This window comes from Aotus nancymaae, unplaced genomic scaffold (assembly GCF_030222135.1).
Source record: "Aotus nancymaae isolate 86718 unplaced genomic scaffold, 86718_ANA_hifiasm-v0.15.2.pri h1tg000014l, whole genome shotgun sequence".
Lineage (NCBI taxonomy): Eukaryota > Metazoa > Chordata > Mammalia > Primates > Aotidae > Aotus > Aotus nancymaae.
The window spans coordinates 117,894,996-117,914,275 of record NW_026988425.1 but is presented as its reverse complement, the minus strand read 5'-3'; the positions used below and the strand labels follow the sequence as shown (position 1 = coordinate 117,914,275).

Sequence of the window (19,280 nt, the reverse complement as noted above, 5' to 3'; positions counted from 1 at the left end):
TACTTAATCTTTGCAGGTTTTTATTAGCTTCAAGAAAGGGAATACAAATATTTTGATACTTAACTTTATTTTAAAGATACTGGCAAGCAAGGAAAGATACTCAATTTGCTAAATTATAGCATAGATTTGAAAGACAGGAAATTTTTTTGTTGTTGTTATTTTAATTCTTTCTGATTCAGAACCTGCATGAGTTTCCATTCATGGGATAGAGAGCCCCACCAAAGCCAGCTCAGTCTCCTGTTATTGCAGAAATTTAAAGGTTACTTGAGCTGATTGATATCAATTAAAATAAAAGCATCTACTGCCAATTTATTAAATGCCCTATTTAATCTCCACATCCCAGGTTCATTCTCTTTCTCTCTTTTAAGGCTATACATGGACCTCAACATTCTCTCTTCTTCAATATCAGCTGTCCTCATCCCTATTCAAAGTCAGAATGACTTGGAATCTATTCATGGGTGCTACTTAGTTGGATGAAGAAAGTACTCTGCTGCATGCTAACCTCCCAGATTTGAGTTATAACCAAGGTCCTGAATCTACACCAGACGTTTTTCCCTTTCCTTCCTGCATTTATTTCTTTTTTCTACATCTTTCTTGTTGAATTTTTTTAAAAAACTGCTAAAGTTTAGGAAAGTAGAAGAGCCCAAAGAAACAAGAGTTCAAAGAAACGAGTGTTGTACATCCACACTTGAAGACAGGTAGTACAGTATCCTTGTAGTTCTGGGATATTGTAAGCCTTCAGACTGAGATATGCTTAAGCAAGGCAAAAGATCCCATAGTTCAGGAATATCAACCAGTCCAGTTTCCTAAGGAAACTAAACATAACTGAAGACAAGAAGGGTGCCATATAGGAAAATTTAAGGTGGGTCATAATTATTAATGCACTGCTTTGGAAATACTGGTATGGAAGATTTGGCCAGACGCTCACTTGATTTGGTGGCTCACGTCTGTAATCCTAGCACTTTGCGAGGCCGAGGCGGGTGGATCACAATGTCAGGAGTTCAAGACCAGCCTGGCCAACATGGTGAAACCCCATCTCTACTCAAAGTACAAAAATTAGCTGGGCGTGGTGGTGCGCACCTGTAATCCCAGCTACTCAGGAGGCCGAGGGAAGGAACCGCTTGAACCCGGGAGATGGAGGTTGCAATGAGCCGAGATCACGCCACTGCACTGCAACCTGGCGATTTTTTTGAGACTCCATCACAAAAAAATAAAAAAAAGGAAATACTGGTATGGAAGATTCATATATGGACTTCGGTGCATACATGTCATATTTAGCAATAGGAAAAGTATCAGAATTTTCATTTATACACATCATGGGTAATATACGTAAATACAAATAAAATCACGTATTGTGTACAGTCAGACTCCAGGTTTACACAGACTAGAGGTTTAAATTAAGTTCCCTTCATTTTATAAAACCATGATACAAGCTGTAAATAAAGGAGCTCTGGCTTTAGGCTTCCTTCTGTTTATAGACAGTAAATTTAAATCCTTTGTCCCTGCAGACCAACTCAAAGCAGTAACCTTGGCTACCGTTGCTGCAGAAGAAATATACCCTGCAGATTTCTAGTTCTATATTCAGTTTTAGAAAATTGGTCATGTTGAAAGGGAAAAAAAAACATTTTACTTTGCCTCAGTTATTGACACCAAGAAGCACTCCTCAGCCTGTTCAGAGGGGAAACAATGAGTCATTCATGCTGTCAGCCCAGGTGGTGCATGAATTCCAGACACAGGCTGCCCAGTTAACCCGTGGAGGCCTCTCTCTCAGCACAGCCCGCAGTGCGCCTGTCTGGGGCTCCCTGCGCCTCTGGGGGAGGCAGGGTGGCCCAGAGCAGGCCTGTGCTGGAAAGGAATGCAAAGCCTTGTAACGAAGCCTGTACCTCTGCAGTGCCAGTCCCAAGGGGCCTCCAAGCCGTTTGTCACTGCGTGATTGGCTCTGGAGAGGGGTGGAGAAATGAAAACACACTGCCCAGGATATATTTAGTTGAAGTGCAGCTGGGGAAGTGCTTAAACAAGGGAGCTTTTGTCCTTATGTTGAAGTGTTTTTCTTAACTCCTCAAGGGTGAAAAACTTAAGCCTGTACTGATCCCACCCCCTCCAACTCCCAGTATATTTTCTCTTCTTGAGGAAATGCTTTTATTCTGAAACTTTAGAATTTTCTAGGGTTGGTTGTATAAGAGGAAACAACAATTTTGATGCAGAATTGACACAAAATTTCAAGCACAAACTTTTAGTGGGAGATACACTAATAATTTCTTAATACATTAGAAGTTTGCATTCTGGCCATTAATTTTCTGTAGGTTCAAACTGGAAATTGGGTATTTTCAAACATCTTCACTTGAACTAATTTATGTAGTTAAAAATGTAATTAAGTTTTATAAGCTGACAGAGCCCTGTTTCACTCGACTTGATTCCCATTTTCCGGTAATGAAAGACTGACTTCTGCGCTGATGAGCACAGCTTCTTTGCAACAGATTACTGATGAGCCATGTAATGGCTCCTGTTCACATCCTCCTCAAAAAATGGCTGAGAACTGCCACCTTGCTGCAAGGCTTTACAGCCAATATGTAAATAATGTACATTATAGGCACATTAACTATTATTAAGAAGTAATGTGACTGGGCACAGCAGCTCACATCTGTAATCCCAGCACTTTGGGAGGCCGAGGCGGGTGGATCACGAGGTCAGGAGATCGAGACCATCCTGGCCAACATGGTGAAACCCCATCTCTAGTAAAAATGCAAAAAATAAGCAGGGCGTGGTGGCGCACGGCTGTAGTCCCAGCTACTTGGGAAGCTGAGGCAGGAGAATCGCTTGAACCTGGGAGGCAGAGGTTGCAGTGAGCTGAAGTGGTGCCACTGCACTCCAGCCTGGGCAACAGAGCGAAACTCCGTCTCCTAAAAAAAGAAGTAATGTGGCTGGGCACAGAGGCTCAAGCCTGTAATCCCAGCACTTCGGGAGGCCAAGGCAGGCAGATCACCTGAGGTCAGTTAAAGACCAGCCTGGCCAACATGGTGAAGCCCCATATCTACTAATAATACAAAACTTAACCGGGCATGGTGGCACATATCTGTAATCCCAGGTACTCTGGAGGCTGAGGCAGGAGAATCGCTTGAACTCGAGAGGCAGAGGTTGCAGTGAGCCAAGATCATGCCATTGCACTTCAGCCTGAGTGACAAGAGCAAAACTCCATCTCCAAAATATAAAAAAATTAAAAATATACATTATTTTTTAACCTTCCGGGTTTAAGTGATTCTTCTGTCTCAACCTTCTGACTAGCTGGGAATATAGGCGCCTGCCACCGCTCCTGGCTAATTTTTTGTATTTTTAGTAGACACAAGGTTTCACCATGTTGGCCAGGCGGGTCTTGAACTCCTGACCTCATGATCCACCCACCTCGGCCTCCCAAAGCACTGGGTTTGCAGGTGTGAGCCACCTCACCCAGCCAATTTTTTTTTTTTTGATTAGCCAGTGATGGTGGTGCATGCCTGTAGCTCCAGCTACTCAGGAGGCTGAGGTAGGAGGCTCTCTTGAGCCTGGGAAGTTGGGGGTGCATTGAGCCAAGATCATGCCACTGCACTCCAGCCTGAGCAACAGAATGAGACTCTGAAAAAAAGAAAAGAAAAGAGAGAGAAAGAAAGAGCGATAAGAAAGAGAAAGATGAGAGCGAGTGACAAAAAGAAGGAAAGAAAGAAAGCAAAAGAAAGAGAGAGAGGGAAGAAAGGGAAGGAAGGGAGGGAGGGAAAGGAAGGAAGGGAGGGAGGGAGGAAGGGAAGGAAGGAAGGAATAATGAAAGAAAGAAGAAAAGGAAGGAAGGAAAGAAAGATGTACCTTGTCCCAGCTCCCAGTCAAGGGTGGAGCTGTGGTGGAAAGCCAGGTCAGCAAAGCCTAGGGGAAAGGTTCCCAGGAGTCAGAACTGTAGGGACTCTCAGCAGTCACAGCTCAGCAACCCCCCAGATACACCTACACTGACACCTGTGACCACTCCTTCCACTCCAAACTCCAACCTCCTTTTTTTTTTTGAGACGGAGTCTCACTCTGTCGCCCAAGCTGGAGTGCAGTGGTGCCATCTCAGCTCACTGCAACCTCTGCCTTCTGGGTTCAAGGGAGCAAACCATTCTCCTGCCTCAGGCTCCCGAGTAGCTGGGATTACAGGCTGTGCCATCACGCCCTGCTAATTTTTATATTTTTAGCAGAGGTGGAGTTTTACCATGTTGCCCAGGCTGGTCTTGAACTCCTTACCTCAAGTGATCCGCCCACCTCAGCCTCCCAAAGTGCTGGGATTGCAGGCGTGAGCCACCTCACCCAGCCCTTTTCCCCTCTTTCTTTTCCTCCTGTCTTAACCAACCATTTGTCTGAAAATCAGAAATTAGAGCAGCAAATGCCCATGGGTAATGTGCCCTGGGGCACTGGTGGTGGTGGTGATAGTGAGGGGCTCCCAGAATGGGATCTCCCCAGCAGGTCCTCACTATCTAAGATAAACTGGCCTCCAGCCCTCCAGGCCTGGAGTTAATTAACTGACTCAAATGTCCATCAGAAAAGGGAGCCTGGGCAGCCTGGATACTAAGTTACGAGGGTATTGCATTCAGAGTTTTGTTTCTATTTTTTTTAGTTACTTTTTTTTTTTTCTGAGAAGGGGTATGCTCTGTCACCCAGGCTGGAGTGCAGTGGTGCATTCTTGACTCACTGCAACCTCCACCTCCCAGGTTCAAGCAATTCTCCTGCCTCAGCCTCCCAAGTAGCTGGCGCCACCACAGCACACCCAGCTAAATTTCATATTGTTTAGTAGAGATGGGGTTTCACCATGTTGGCCAGGCTGATCTCAAGCTCCTGACCTCAAGTGATCTGCCTGCCTCGGTCTCCCAAATTGCTGGATTACAGGTGTGAGCCACCTCACCTAGCCAAGGTAAATATTTTTAGAAGTAGGCACATACTACACACACTGTTCTGATCTTGCTTTTTATTTCTAATTGACAGTATAGCTTGGAAATTATCCCTCATAATATCAAAAGCACTTTTTTAAAGGGGCAGCACAGCTTTCTATTTTAGAGATGCACCATAGTTTCTCTAACCAGGCCCCTGGGATTACTGAGGTTGTTTCTGATCTGAAGCTCTGCCAGGCCATGCGTAGTGAATATGCTTGTGTCTTTGTTGCCGTGCCCTGTAGGCCCCTCTGAGATCTCTCATGCCATGTATGTGGGGGCAGGGAAGGGAGTTTATGGCATGTCCTCCCCCGGCCAGCAAGGCATAGATTACCGTAGAGTTTCCCCTATAGGGCTGGAGTCAGAAAATTCATATGGCGGCTGGGCAGGGTGGCTCATACCTGTAATCTCAGCACTTTGGGAGGCCGAGACAAGTGGATCACGAGGTCAGGAGTTCAAGACCAACTTGGCCAAGATCCTGAAACCCCATTTCTACTAAAAATACAAAAATTAGCCGGGCGTGGTGGCAGGCACCTTTAATCCCAGCTACTCTGGAGGCTGAGGCAAGAGAATCACTTGAACCCCGGGTGGCAGAGGTTGCAGTGAGCCTAGATCACGCCACTGCACTCTAGCCTGGGCGACAGAGCAAGACTCCATCTCAAAAAATGAACAAAAAAGGAAGTAAGGAGGGAAGGAAGGAAGGAAGAAAAGAAGGAAGGAAGGAAGTTAGTTTATATGGCTAAGGGGAGGTATAGCTCAGAAAAAGCTTCCAGAAGGCTGCTCAATCGATCCACATCAGTGACAACAGCAATGAAAACACCACAAGCTTTTCCACCATCCCTGGCCAAATATGCCACTGTCATCTTTTCCAGCGGTACTTTCAGTCTCAGGGACCAGGCCAGGTCTGTTCCTCACACAGCTGGAGACACTGCATTACCATCTAGAGCAATGTGGACCAACAGATGGAGAATGACCAGGATGGAGTTGCCTGAATGTTACCCACCTACAGCTGTTTCTCTTGTGAAACAACCTGCGCAACTGAATTCATCTCAGTTTTCATCTTCTCTTCACTGGGATCAAAGCTTCTGATGAGGCTCTCAGTTCCTCCCAGAAAAGCCAGCTGAGTGCCTGCTTCTGCCTGGCTTTGTCTAAAGATGCCTCGCTTGAGTGCCAGCCCTGGGTAAACCCCTCAGTGTTTTCCTGTCAAAGGAGAACACTGAGAAGCTCCTGGTTCCAAGTGCTCTGATAGGATGGAGGAGAAACCTCTTTCATTTTGAGGCCACTGTCCCGGCGTTCCAACAACAAAAATAAATTAGAAAGTGACAGATATAGAGCCACTGATTCCCACCCCACACATTTAATTGTGAAAAGTCCCAACATACAGAAAAGTTGAAGAAATTATACAGCGAATACTCATCCATCCACCACTTCAATTCTATAATTAACATTTTGCTAGACTTGTTTTCTTTATCACATTACCTTCCATCTATCTAAGCCACTGATATATTTTTTTTGGGTGGGGGGACAGGGTCTCAGTCTATCACCCAGGTTGGAGTGCAGTAGCACAATCTTGCTGAACAACTGTTTGAGGCTTTTTGAAAGTTTGCCTTGATCATGACCAGCCTGGCCAACATCACAAAACCCTGTCTCTACTAAAAATACAAAAATTAGCCAGGCGTGGTGGTGCATGCCTGTAATCCCAGCTACTCTAGAGGCTAAGGCAGAAGAATCACTTGAACCCAGGAGGCGGAGGTTGCAGTGAGCTGAGATTGTGCCACCACACTACAGCCTGGGTGACAGAGTGAGACTCCATCTCAAAAAAAAAAAAAGAAAGAAAGAAAAAAAAGAAAGTTTGCCTTGCATATTCATTTGCTTTTAAAACTTCGGTACAGGAAACTTAACATCTTGTTTAATAAACACAGAATGGCCGGGCACGGTGACTCACGCCTGTAATCCCAGCACTTTCGGAGGCCAAGGCAGGTGGATCACCTGAGGTCAGGAGTTCAAGACCAGTCTGGCCAACACGGCGAAACCCCGTCTCTGCTAAAAATACAAAAATTAGCCAGGTGTGGTGGCGCATGCTACTAGGGGGTTTGAGTCAGGAGAATCGCTTGAACCTGCTAAGCAGAGGTTGCAGTAAGGTGAGATTGTGTCACTGCACTCCAGCCTGGGCAACAGAGCGAGACTCAATATAAATAAATAAACTAATTAATTAAATAAATACAGAACGAATGATTTTGTTCTATTACAAATTAGGCTAGAGAGATGTTAGAGGTAAACAGAAAGGGAAAATGTGGCTGGCAGAAGGAAGAGAGGGGAAGAGAGCTGAGAAGAGGTAGAGGGGCCCAAGAAAGGAGGGAAGGGTGTGAAGAAGGCACAGGAAAGGGGTTTGTGAATGACTGAAGTCACTGGCACAGCTGTTCATCAAGAGCTGGGATGTCAGTTTTGTACCCAGACAGCAGCGGCCACAAGGTTACAAACTCTGCTGTGGCCCCAGCCAGCTCCCAGCACTGATTACGGCTCCTGCTGAGTCCCCCAGCTGCAGTCAGGAGAGCCCCAGGCAGCTGCGCTCAGTCTCTTTGTGAACACGCTGTCATTTGAAGGGTTCCTAGCCAGGGGCTCCAGCTCTAAAATTGAGATCTGGAATTGAAACTGGATACCTGACTCGATCTCCATTTCTGTTATTTAACCTCTCTAAGCTTCTGTATTCTAACCCATAAAATGGACATAGTGAGAATATTTACTTCATAGGGTGTTGGATGGTTTAACTGAGGCAAATGCATCTGAATCATAATGGGTGATGCGTATTGAATGCCAACTGCCTGCCAAGCCTTGGGCTAACTGGCTTACCTGCTTTACCACATTCCATCCTTACAACAGCCGTAGGAGGGGGACATTACTATTGGCCTCATTTTAAAAAGTGAAATTCAGGATGGCGAAGTCCCTTGTTCCAGGGGACCCAGCTCGTAATGGTGGAGTCAGGCCAAGCCTCTGTGGCTGCAGAGCCCATGTGCTGTGCCGCCCTCAGCATCGTGCCTGACCCTAACTCTACAAAATGTGGCTAATCAAGCCTGCCTCAGAAGGTTCTTGCAAGAATGAAATGAGACAACTCATGAGAAAGTTCAATTATCACGGGGTACAGTGGCTCATGCCTGTAATCCCCACAGTTTGGGGGACCAAGGGGACGGATCACCTGAGGTCAGGAGTTCGAGACCAGCCTGGCCAACATGGTGAAACCCCATCTCTACTAAAAATACAAAAATTAGCCAAGCTTGGTAGTACATGCCTGTAATCCCAGCTACTCGGGAGGCTGAGGCAGGTGAATTGCTTGAATCTGGGAGGCGGTGGTTGCAGTGAGCTGAGATCACTCCACTGCACTCCAGCCTGGGCAATACAGCAAAACTCTGTCTCAAAAAAAAAAAAAAAACAAACGCTGGGCACACCTGTAATCCCAGCACTTTGGGAGGCCAAGGCAGGTGGATTGCCTGAGATCAGGAGTTCGAGATCAGCCTGGCCAACATTGTGAAACCCTGTTTCTACTAAAAATACAAAAATTAGCCAGTTGTGGTGGCGTGCACCTGTAGTCCCAGCTACTCAGGAGGCTGAGGCAGGAGAATTGCTGGAACCTAGGATGTGGAGGTTGCAGTGAGCTGAGATGGTGCCATTGCACTCCAGCTTGGGCAATAGAGTGAGACTCCATCTCGAAAAAAAAAAAGTGCAATTATCCACCAGGCCCTAAAAAATGGTTGTTGAAGAATGAATGAATGTTGAAGAACTCATCAAGTACTTGTCATATTCTTCAGCCTCTTTTCTTTAATCATGAGTTCAGTGGAGGTTTTCCTCTGATGGGATAATCATGGTGAAAAAAACCTTCCTAATCTTGCACTAAACGAATGTCAGGTTTAACAAATAAATTACAAGAGAGTTGGTCTTTGTGTTCTGACCTCATTTATATTATAGCAACATTGAACTCACCGTATTTTTTGTGATCAAACGATGGGGATGCCGATTATTAATGCCACCATCTAGGACAAGCCCTTCCTGCTTCTGCTTCCTCCAGCCTGGCATTGAATTCTCCAGTATGGCAAGGACAACATAATAGCCAAAGGCTGCACCGGAAAACAGAGCTAGGAGCCACTTCACCCTCCTCGTCTTTGAAAAAGCCTCTTGAAGAAATGGTTGTCATGGCATGCTTTGCTCAGTTGTTTTCCTCCTTTTGTGATTGACTTCCCTTAACAAATTTATGAAATAATAACCTTGTGTATTTATCCTTCATTGCAATGAAGAAGACACATTAGATAGATCATATATGTACAAGCACTTTGAAACAAATTTTTTTTTGAGATGGAGTTTTGCTCTTGCTGTCCAGGCTGGAGTGCAGTGGCTCGATCTCGGCTCACCACAACCTCCACCTCCCAGGTTCAAGAGACTCTTCTGCCTCAGCCTCCCGAGTAGCTGGGGTCCCAGGTATGTGCCACCATGCCCAGCTAATTTTGTATTTTTAGTAGAGATGGGGTTTTACCATATTGGTCAGTCTGGTCTCCGACTCCTGACCTCAGGTGATCCAGCTGCCTCGGCCTCCCAGAGTGCTGAGATTACAGGTGAGAGCCAGGGCGCCCGGCCTACTTTGGGGTTTTAGCATGGAGGAAATGAGATAATATCTATAGATGTTAGCTCCTGCCTCTACATATTCATTTCTTTTTCTTTTTTGTAAACTCTATGACACATGTCCCCAAGCCCCAGGTGGTGGACGGGTGCTGGTCTGTGGCCTGTTAGGAACCATGCCGCATAGCAGGAGGTGAGCAGCAGCCAGCAAGCATTACTCCTGAGCTCTGCCTCGTGTCAGATTAGCACGTTAGGTTCTCACAGGAGCATGAACTCTATTGAGAACTGCACGTGTGAAGAATCCAGGCTGCCTGCTCCTTATGAGAAGAATCTAATGCCTGATGATCTGATCTGAAGTGGAACAATTTCATCCTGACGATATTATCTCTTACCTGGGCAATAGAGGGAGACCCCCCAACTCAAAAAAAAAGAAAAAAGAAGAAACAGCTACACTATAGGGAGTTGCTGATATTTTTAATAAAATGATATTTCAAAGCCGATGAATCTCCCGTCCCCATGGAAAAATTGTCTTCCATAAAACTGGTCCCTGGTGCCTAAAAGATTAGGACTGAAATGAGGATTTTATCTTTCTTCTTTTTTCCTTTCCCTTCGTTTTATTTTTTTCCTCCCGCTTCTCTTCCTTCTTTGTCTTGCTTCTTCCTCTTATCAACACCCTTTGAGGCACAGGAACACAGCACACTCTGCTTTCTCTCAAGGACGAGTCACACCCCGGCCATACCCCGACCCCCTGCCCCCATCTCATAAACTGTCTTTCCCAGTCTCCTGTCTCAGGCAGGCAATTGGCAATGAGTGGTGTGTCAGCTGGTACACTGGGAGCTGCATACATACATACGCTCCTGTTATCAGCACTTCAACTTTGATTCTCTAGCCTCGACTTTCTCGTCTAGCCTCACTTTTTTTTTTTTTTAAGATGGAGTCTGGCTCTGTCACCCAGGCTGGAGTGCAGTGGTGCAATCTTGGCTCACTGCAACCTCCGCCTCCTGGGTTCAAGTAATTCTCCCGTCTCAGCCTCCCGAGTAGCTGGAATTACATGTGTGCACTACCATGCCAGACTAATTTTTGTATTTTTAGTAGAGATAGGATTTCACCATGTTGGCCAGGCTGGTGTCGAACTCCTGACCTAAAGCGATCCACCTGCCTCAGACTCTCAAAGTGCTGGTATTACAGGAGTGAGCCGCTGAACCCAGCCTAGCCTCTCTTTTTTCCAGCAAGTCTGTGGGATGCAAAGTCCCCTTCACCTGATTGGGACGTCTTTGATAGCTCACTATGTTTTCACAGAGCTTGGCCCTTCTCATTACCTCATTCATAGGCCTTATTTATACTTCCACCTCTAATTCTTTGTTTTCATAATGCACCAGCCTTTCTCCTATAGTTAGTGCCTGGTTCTTCACTGAACATGGACGATTTCCTGTGAATTTCAAAAACAACAACAGATCCTTTCTTCAAATTTCCTTCATTCTCTCCTCAACCTCCCCCCTCACTCCCGCTTTGTACTTTGTATCTAACAGCGGCTGTACCTTCTGGAACAGTTCTGAACTGTTTTATGCTATGCAGTGCAGAGGATGCACTTTCTCATAGTCTGAAGTTGCTGGCAGAGCAAAAAGAAACACAAAACAAAAGCTGCATTTCAGGAACTTCATGTAGTGAAATACACTTCCTCTTGGTAGTTTGCCAACTAATTTCTTTAGTGGGAAATGATATTTTGAAAATAAATGACTACCAGTCGGAGGGGAGGGGTTGGTGAAGGGAATCAATGTACTAAACCAGATGTCTGTTTCAACTGATGTTGTCATTCATTATTAAATAACAGAAAAGAGATACATTCACTGGTAACTGCAACTTATTACTGTTACAACTTTGTCACCTGATTTCCATAGAGAGGAGAATTTTTTAAACACTGTGCTTAGGGCCAGGCGCGGTGGCTCACGCCTATAATCCCAGCACTTTGGGAGGCCGAGGCGGGTGGACCACGAGGTCAAGAGATCGAGACCATCCTGGTCAACATGGTGAAACCCCGTCTCTACTAAAGATACAAAAAATTAGCTGGGCATGGTGGCACGTGCCTGTAATCCCAGCTACTCAGGAGGCTGAGGCAGGAGAATTGCCTGAACCCAGGAGGCGGAGGTTGCGGTGAGCCGAGATCGCGCCATTGCACTCCAGCCTGGGTAACAACAGCGAAACTCCGTCTCAAAAAAAACAACAACAGGCCGGGCGCGGTGGCTCAAGCCTGTAATCCCAGCACTTTAGGAGGCCGAGGTGGGCGGATCACGAGGTCAAGAGATCGAGACCATCCTGGCCAACATGGTGAAACCCCGTCTCTACTAAAAATACAAAAATTAGCTGGGCGTGGTGGTGTGCGCCTGTAGTGCCAGCTACTCGGGAGGCTGAGGCAGGAGAATTGCTTGAACCTGGGAGGCAGAGGTTGCAGTGAGCCGAGATTGTGCCACTGCACTCCAGCCTGGTGCCTGGCAACAAAGTGAGACTCTGTCTCAAAAAAAAAAAAAAAAAAAAAAAAACAAACCCAACCAAAAAAACCACTGTGCTTTGATGATAATTGAATTGCTGTAGATTATAAAAGCCTCATAAAGTACATTACAACAAATCTAATCATTTACAAATGCACAAAATAGATCATATATTAAACATTTTTTTTTTTTTGAGACGGAGTTTCGCTCTTGTTACCCAGGCTGGAGTGCAATGGCGTGATCTCGGCTCACCGCAACCTCCGCCTCCTAGGTTCAGGCAATTCTCCTGCCTCAGCCTCCTGAGTAGCTGGGATTACAGGCACACGCCACCATGCCCAGCTAATTTTTTTGTATTTTTAGTAGAGACGGGGTTTCACCATGTTGACCAGATGGTCTCGATCTCTTGACGTTGTGATCCACCCGCCTCGGCCTCCCAAACATTTTGTTTTTTAAGAGTAAGAATTAAAACCTTGAGGTTATCTGTATGTTTCCTTACTTTATATTAAAGGATCTGTTTTTTTTCCTTTTAGTGTACTCCCTATGTTACCCAGGGTGGAGTGCAATGGCTATTCACAGGTGGGATCATAGCTCACTTCTGCCAAGAACTCTCGGCCGCAAGAGATCCTCCTGCCTCAGCTTCCAGAGTAGCTGGGACTATAGGCATGTACTACTGCACATGGCTATTAAGTGGTCTTTAAATCAAGTTTTTTTCCTTTTTTTTTTTTTTTTTTTGAGATAGAGTCTCACTCTGTTATTCAGGTTGGAGTGCAGTGGCACGATCTCAGCTCACTGCAACCTCTGTCTCCTGGGTTCAAGCAATTCTCCTCCCTCAGCCTCCTGAGTAGCTGGGATTATAGGCACCTGCCACCACGTCCAGCTGATTTTTATATTTTTAGTAGGGACGGGGTTTCGCCATGTTGGCCAGGCTAGTCTCGAACTCCTGACCTCAAGTGATCCACCCACTTAGGCCTCCCAAAATGCTGGGATTATAGGCAGGAGCCACCAGGCCCAGCCTAAGGCATCTTTAAATAATTTAACTATTAAGGTTATGGGTGGATATATATGCATTAAAAGGGCATTTTGCAGTTCTCTGAACTTTTTTTCAAATATTTGCCATCCATTTATATAACTTATTTTTGAGAATTGTCTGGTAGGAATCTTTGCAGTTATCTACTGGGGTTTTTCTTACTGAATGTTATGATCTCTTTAGATGTAAAAACTATTAATTCTGTTTCATATTAGCAATAAATAGTTCCCCTGGTCTATTGCTTGTCTTTTGAGTTTTGATTTAATTAGCTTATTTTTGACCCAGAAGATTTACTTTCTTTTTCTTTTGAAACATAGCTCCAAACAGCCATTGAAAGATTTACATTTTTATCTGTTCAGTTCTATCCACTGAGTCATCCATAATTCATCTCAGTGCCTTTGAGGCTACAATAACCTACTTACTGCATCTTTTCAAGAACTGTGTAGAGATGGAAGGAAAGTCCACCTTATGTTTATGGTCTGTCAACGGGGGAATTTTCTAAGCATTTATTTGTAGAAGTAGGTTGAGAATTTATTCTATCCTTGGATCTGAGCTCTGTCGACTTAAGAAGCGTCTTAGACATCCTCCTTAGGATTTTGCCTTATTCATACAACTTCCAAGTGGACACACACCATTTGGAGTTATCAAGTGCTGTTACCTTTCTCTTTCTGTCTTTCTCTACTACTCAGAGTAAAAAATTGCTAAAGATTCTGTTTTAGCCCCTCAATTTGTTCATTGCTTATTCAATGAACAACTTACTCACACAACTTATCCTGTTCTTTTGACCACCATTAAGAATGAATTTGGCTGGGTCAGGTGGCTCATGCCTGCAATCCTAGCAGTTTGGGAGGCCCAGCTGGGAGGATGGCTTGATCGCAGGAGCTTGAGACCCTGTCTCTATAGAAAAAAAGGACAAAGCTGTCAGTCAGGGTTCTTCAGAGAAACAGAACCAATAAGATACACCCACACACCCACACCCACCCCCCGCACACGCACACCTGGTTCATATCTATTTGAAGCATTGCTTATGTCAATCAATCTACCTAGAGAAGGGGCTTTATCTTAAGGAATTGGCTCACATGATTGTGGGGGCTGGCAGGTTCAAAATGCATGGGGTGGGCCTGCAGGTTGGAAACTGAGGCACAATTTCTGTGTTAGTCCTCAAGCAGAATTCTTCCTTTTCCAGGAAACCTCAGTTTTTAATCTTAAGGCCTGATTTGATGAGATATTGACTTTACTTAAAGTAAACTGACTGTGAATGCTAACTACGTCTACAAAATACCTTCACAGAAACACCTAGACTGGTGTTTGATAAACTACTGGGCACCACAGCCTAGCCAAGTTGAGACATTAAATTAACTTTCACCTAGTCATCCCACTGGATTTTCTTTCCCGTGTCACACATCTAAGAAGGCACCTAGTCTTCTTTTCTTTTAAAGGTCCCTCTCAGTCCATGTTTCCATGACCCTGAAAGCTTGTCTCTGCATATGCAGTCTACCGGATTTTGTTAAATATATTGTAAGATGTTGACAGCATTCATTTGTGAGCACAGTCACTCTGGAACGTTTCTGTGGCTAGTTCACTGGTTACACAAATGCACTGCTCCAAAAGTTGGATTTCAGTTAATTTCATTCTAGGAATTAGAAATGCATTTTGTAGAGCTTTGACATCATGATTATGGGAGTGTTTCAGATCTAATGGGATCTAAGATAGGAGGAGCTGCTCAATGTGTGGTTAAAAGCACCCATTGTGCTATGGAGGCCTGAGCTAAAACATCATGTTTGCTCCTTTTTAATCTTGGGAGAACGAGACAGGACTTGGAAAAGGAGGGCTGGAGGCATTCGTTGGCCAGGGTGCCACTACATCAGAGGAAGAATATCATCAAGCCAGATTGAGGACCTGCAATGACAACTGCCCAGGTACTGGGAGGGTGGGTGGTGGGATCATGTGATCTCGTGTAATGAGAGCAATGGGGATGGAACCACTTGGGTAACCACTGCCGTGCTGGTAATGAAGTGCAGCTTATACAGAAGCATGACAGTTGAGTGAAACAAACCACTCTTGGCTGGGTGCTGTGGCTCACACCTGTGATCCCAGCACTTTGGGAGGCTGAGGCAGGTGGATCACCTGAGGTCAGGGGTTTGAAATCAGCCTGTCCAACATGGTGAAACACTGCCTCTACTAAAAATACAAAAAGTAGCTGGGCATGGTGGCAGGCATCTGTAATCCCAGCTGCTCAGGAGGCTGAGGCAGGAAAATCGCTTGAACCTGGGAGGCAGAAATTGCAGTGAGCTGAGACGGTGCCATTGTACTCCAGCCTGGGCAACAGAGTGAGACGCCATCTCAAAAAACCAAACCAAAACCACCAGAAGCTAGGGGAGAGGCGTGCAACCGACTCTTCCTCACAGCCTCAGAAGGAACCAGCCCTGCCCACACCTTAGTCACAGACTTCTGATCTTCAGAACTGCAAGATAATACGTTTCCCCTGTTAAACCGCTGCCTGTGGTACATTGTTACAATCACCCTAGGAAAGTAATATTACATGAAAGCTTATATTAGTTTTAGTCTTTTTTTCTTTTTATTATTTTTCTTTTTATTTTACTTTAAGTTCCAGGATACATGTGCAGATCTTGCAGGACTGTTACAAATGTATACACATGCCATGGTGGTTTGCTGCCTCCATCCCCCATCACCTACATTAGGTATTTCTAAAAATATGGAACGCTTCACGAATTTGCGTGTCATGCTTGTGCAGGGGCCATGCTAATTTTCTCTGTATCGTTCCAATTTTAGTGTATGTGCTGCTGAAGCGAGCACAGTTTTTTTTTTTTTTTTAAACTAAGGAAAAGATTTTGGAAATTGATTCAACTTCTGATTTTTAAGTAAGAACTTTTTTTTGCTTTGCTAATGAATAAACAGAAGTTTTTAGGTACTTACCATGTAAAGAAACAAGTTCCTTAATGAGATGGTTTGACGATGTATTTTAGCTTCCATTTGTCTGTATACCAAGTGAAGGTGATTAGATTACCCTTAGAAAGTTTGAGAATTGCTGATTTAAAATGACAAGCTAGGGCTACTCAGAAGTTTCAGAGGCCTCTGTAAAAGAAGCAATAATCCAACATTCCAGTTTCCCACTAATTCACCTTCAGACTAAAAACTACATTTGTTTGGTCTTTATTTTCATGAGCATTTTCTCCATAAAAGCTATTAAGCCCTGGCGAGGTGGCTCATGCCTGTAATCCTAGCACTTTGGGAGGCCAAGGTGGGAGGATCACCTGAGGTTGGGAGTTGGAGACCAGTCTGACCAAGATGGACGAACCCCATCTCTACTAAAAATACAAAATTAGCTGGGCATGGTGGCACATGCCTGTAATCTCAGCCACTTCGGAGGCTGAGGCAGGAAAATCACTTGAACCCAGGAGGTGGAGGTTGAGCCAAGATCACACCATTGCGCTCCAGCCTGAGCAACGAGAGCAAAATTGTCTCAAAAAAAAAAAACCTCCAACTATTTAAAAAAGTTATACTTACAATTTCATTGGAATGAGCTGGAGAGGTTTGTTTTTAATAAAATTTTAAAGAAATATGCTGGATTTTGTTTTAACAGATTGGAATAATAATTGTCTTTCCAAATGTTTAGCAGCACCAGCAGTCCTTGACCTTTTTTCCTAGATCTCTGGATAGGGAAACATTTAAAAAATGTGTCAATTCACAGAATATGAAAGACAGCCAACTAAAAGAAAGAGTTTCATGGTGAAATCTAATCATGGAAGGATTAAAGTATCGAAGTAAGGACTGAAACCCTGCTGGGTGTGCTGGTGCAGTAACACCATCATGGCTCACTGCAGCCTTGAACTCCTGGGCTCGAGATCCTCCCACCTCAGCCTCCTGAGTAGCTGGAACTATAGACACACGCCACCACGCCTGGCTACTTTTCTTATTTTTTTTATAGAAACTGGGTCTCTGTATTTTGTCAAGACTGGTCTCGAACTCACGGGCTCAAGCAATCTGCCTGCCTTGGCCTCGCAAAATGCTGGCATTACAGGCATGAGCCACCGCACCCAGCCTTGGGCTATTTTTGTTATTGTTGTTTTCAGCTTCATTGAGATATAACTGACAAATATATTGTATAATCTAAAGTGTACAACATGATGATTTGATATACACATGCATTGTGAAATGTTTACCATGATCAAGTTAGTTAGCACATCCATTAACGTCCTTCATTCCTTTTTTTTCCCCACTCACCCAGGCTTGGGACATTAGCCCTCTTGATTCTTCATCAAGGGAGAGAGAGGCTGCTCAGCCAAGCACCAACACTTCTGTTCTTCTTCCTCCTCTGGTACTTAAAAACCTACCCCTGCTCTTGGAAACCAAGACTGAACAGGACTTTCTTGTCTGCAGACCTCGTTTCTGCTTCGTTTTTGGAGGCCAGGGTATTTTTATTCAGCCACGGAACAAGGTTGCAAGAACGGTTCCCATGGTCAGGACCTGTAACATTTGCAACCAAATATTCGAACAAACCATACAGGGAGGTTCCTCAATCATTCCGTAATGAGGTTGAGAAGAAAGAAGAGCTAACGCGCTACTTAAAGGAGCTTTCTTTCTTGTGGTTTATTTTATATAATATTAATAGTTGGGTATAAAGTTAACTGTGCTAAAGCAATTCCTTTTCTCATTATTTATGTACATAAACAGACTCTACTGGAGGCTTTTAGTGAAGAGGGGGTTAAAATTACAGCCCTGTGGCATTTCCACATAGCAGCAAAAAGTAGCTGTAATTCCTACCTAACACTGCAGTTTCTCCTTCTAAACTGCAGGCCTCTCTCTTGTTTTCTCACTCAGCCACTTCCGTGCATCCTCACCACCAAGGACACAGGAAAATACTTGCTCCTAGAATCTGCCCTCCTTTTTCATAGCTTTAAAAACTATTTAATGTAGCTGGCAAGTGCCATCAGCTTCAGCCTTAAATGTGATCAAATCACATAAAATGTTTTTTTACCTTCAAGACCTGCAGCCTCAGGCTGAAGGTTTAAGTAAGCTGATTTCCCTACTTTTATAGTTCTATTGATTTTTAAATGCTATGTACTGAGTTCAGTATGAATCATAGTTTGTCTGTCAAAAGCAAAGCTAGTTGTCTATTACATATTATGTAGTTTGTTATTTTTCTTTTTTAATTTGAAGATCATTGCAGGGTACCTATTTTCTTCCTTCTCTATGTCTTGGGCTTTTTTCTTTTATTGGTGAGTAAAAAAGAAAAGGAAAAAAAGGCCGGGTGCGGTGGCTCATGCCTGTAATCCCAGCACTTTGGGAGGCTGAGGTGGGCGGATTGCCTGAGCTCGGGAGTTCAACACTAGCCAGGGCAACACAGTGAAACCCCATCTCTACTAAAATACAAAAAATTAGCCGGGTGTGGTGGTGTGCAGCTGTAGTCCCAGCTACTTGGGAGGCTGAGGCAGGAGAATTGCTTAAACCCGGGAGGCAGAGGTTGCAGTGAGCCGAGATTGTGCCACTGCACTCCAGCCTGGGCGACAGAGCGAGATTCTGTCTCCAGAAAAAGAAAAGGAAAAAGAGTCTAACAAATCTGAGTCACATCACTGGTTAGGATAGCAGATGAAGCAGCTAGCGGGAGAGATGCGGCAACCAATTTCATGAGAATTTCTCATGGGAGATGAGGAATACGCTGGGCAAGTGTTGGATTTTGGTGGAGGAGGAGCAGGAAACCTGGGAGACTGGGACTAGAAAGGAGTATCAGGTAAGAGATGTTTCCCTGCCTGTCTAGAGGTGTGGCCAGGTTCTGAGGTGAGGGAAGGAGCCCGGATGAAGTCTATGCTTACAAACCCTGGATAAGCAATTGTTTCTCTACCTGTCTCAGCCTAGTTTCACATTGAGGCTGCTTCTCTTCATCTCAGTTTGCATAGCTGCTATGTCAACATATTAACTTTTTTTTTCTTTTTTGAGATAGAGTTTCGCTCTTGTTGCCCAGGCTGGAGTGCAATGGCGAGATCTGGCCTCACTGCAGCCTCTGCCTCCCGGGTTCAAGAGATTCTCCTGGCTCAGCCTCTAGAATAGCTGGGATTACGGGTGCTGCCAGCACACCCGGCTAATTTTTGTATTTTTAGTAGAGGCAGGGTTTCACCATGTTGGCCAGGCTGGTCTCAAACTCGATCTCAAATGATCCACCTGCCCTGGCCTCCCAAAGTGCTGGGATTACAGGCGTGAGCCACTGCGCGCAGCCTC

At 44.7% G+C, this 19,280-nt stretch overlaps 1 long non-coding RNA gene and 1 other non-coding gene across 3 annotated transcripts in view; one reads left to right on the top strand and one right to left on the bottom strand.

Annotated features, from left to right (window-relative positions):
- LOC105707632 (uncharacterized) overlaps positions 1–19,280 on the top strand; it is a 46,266-nt gene that overhangs the window by 10,159 nt on the left and 16,827 nt on the right. Inside the window, exons 3-5 of one of the 2 annotated variants that reach the window (XR_001105125.2) lie at positions 9,295–9,392; positions 12,547–14,962; positions 17,293–17,706. This is a non-coding gene — a long non-coding RNA (uncharacterized LOC105707632). Of the gene's footprint in view, positions 1–9,294; positions 9,393–12,546; positions 14,963–17,292; positions 17,707–19,280 lie in introns of those variants that run through there. The other variant, XR_001105124.2, reaches the window with a different exon arrangement.
- LOC135274933 (U6 spliceosomal RNA) lies at positions 15,754–15,860 on the bottom strand. Its single transcript, XR_010342677.1, has one exon. It is a non-coding gene; the product is annotated as a U6 spliceosomal RNA (small nuclear RNA).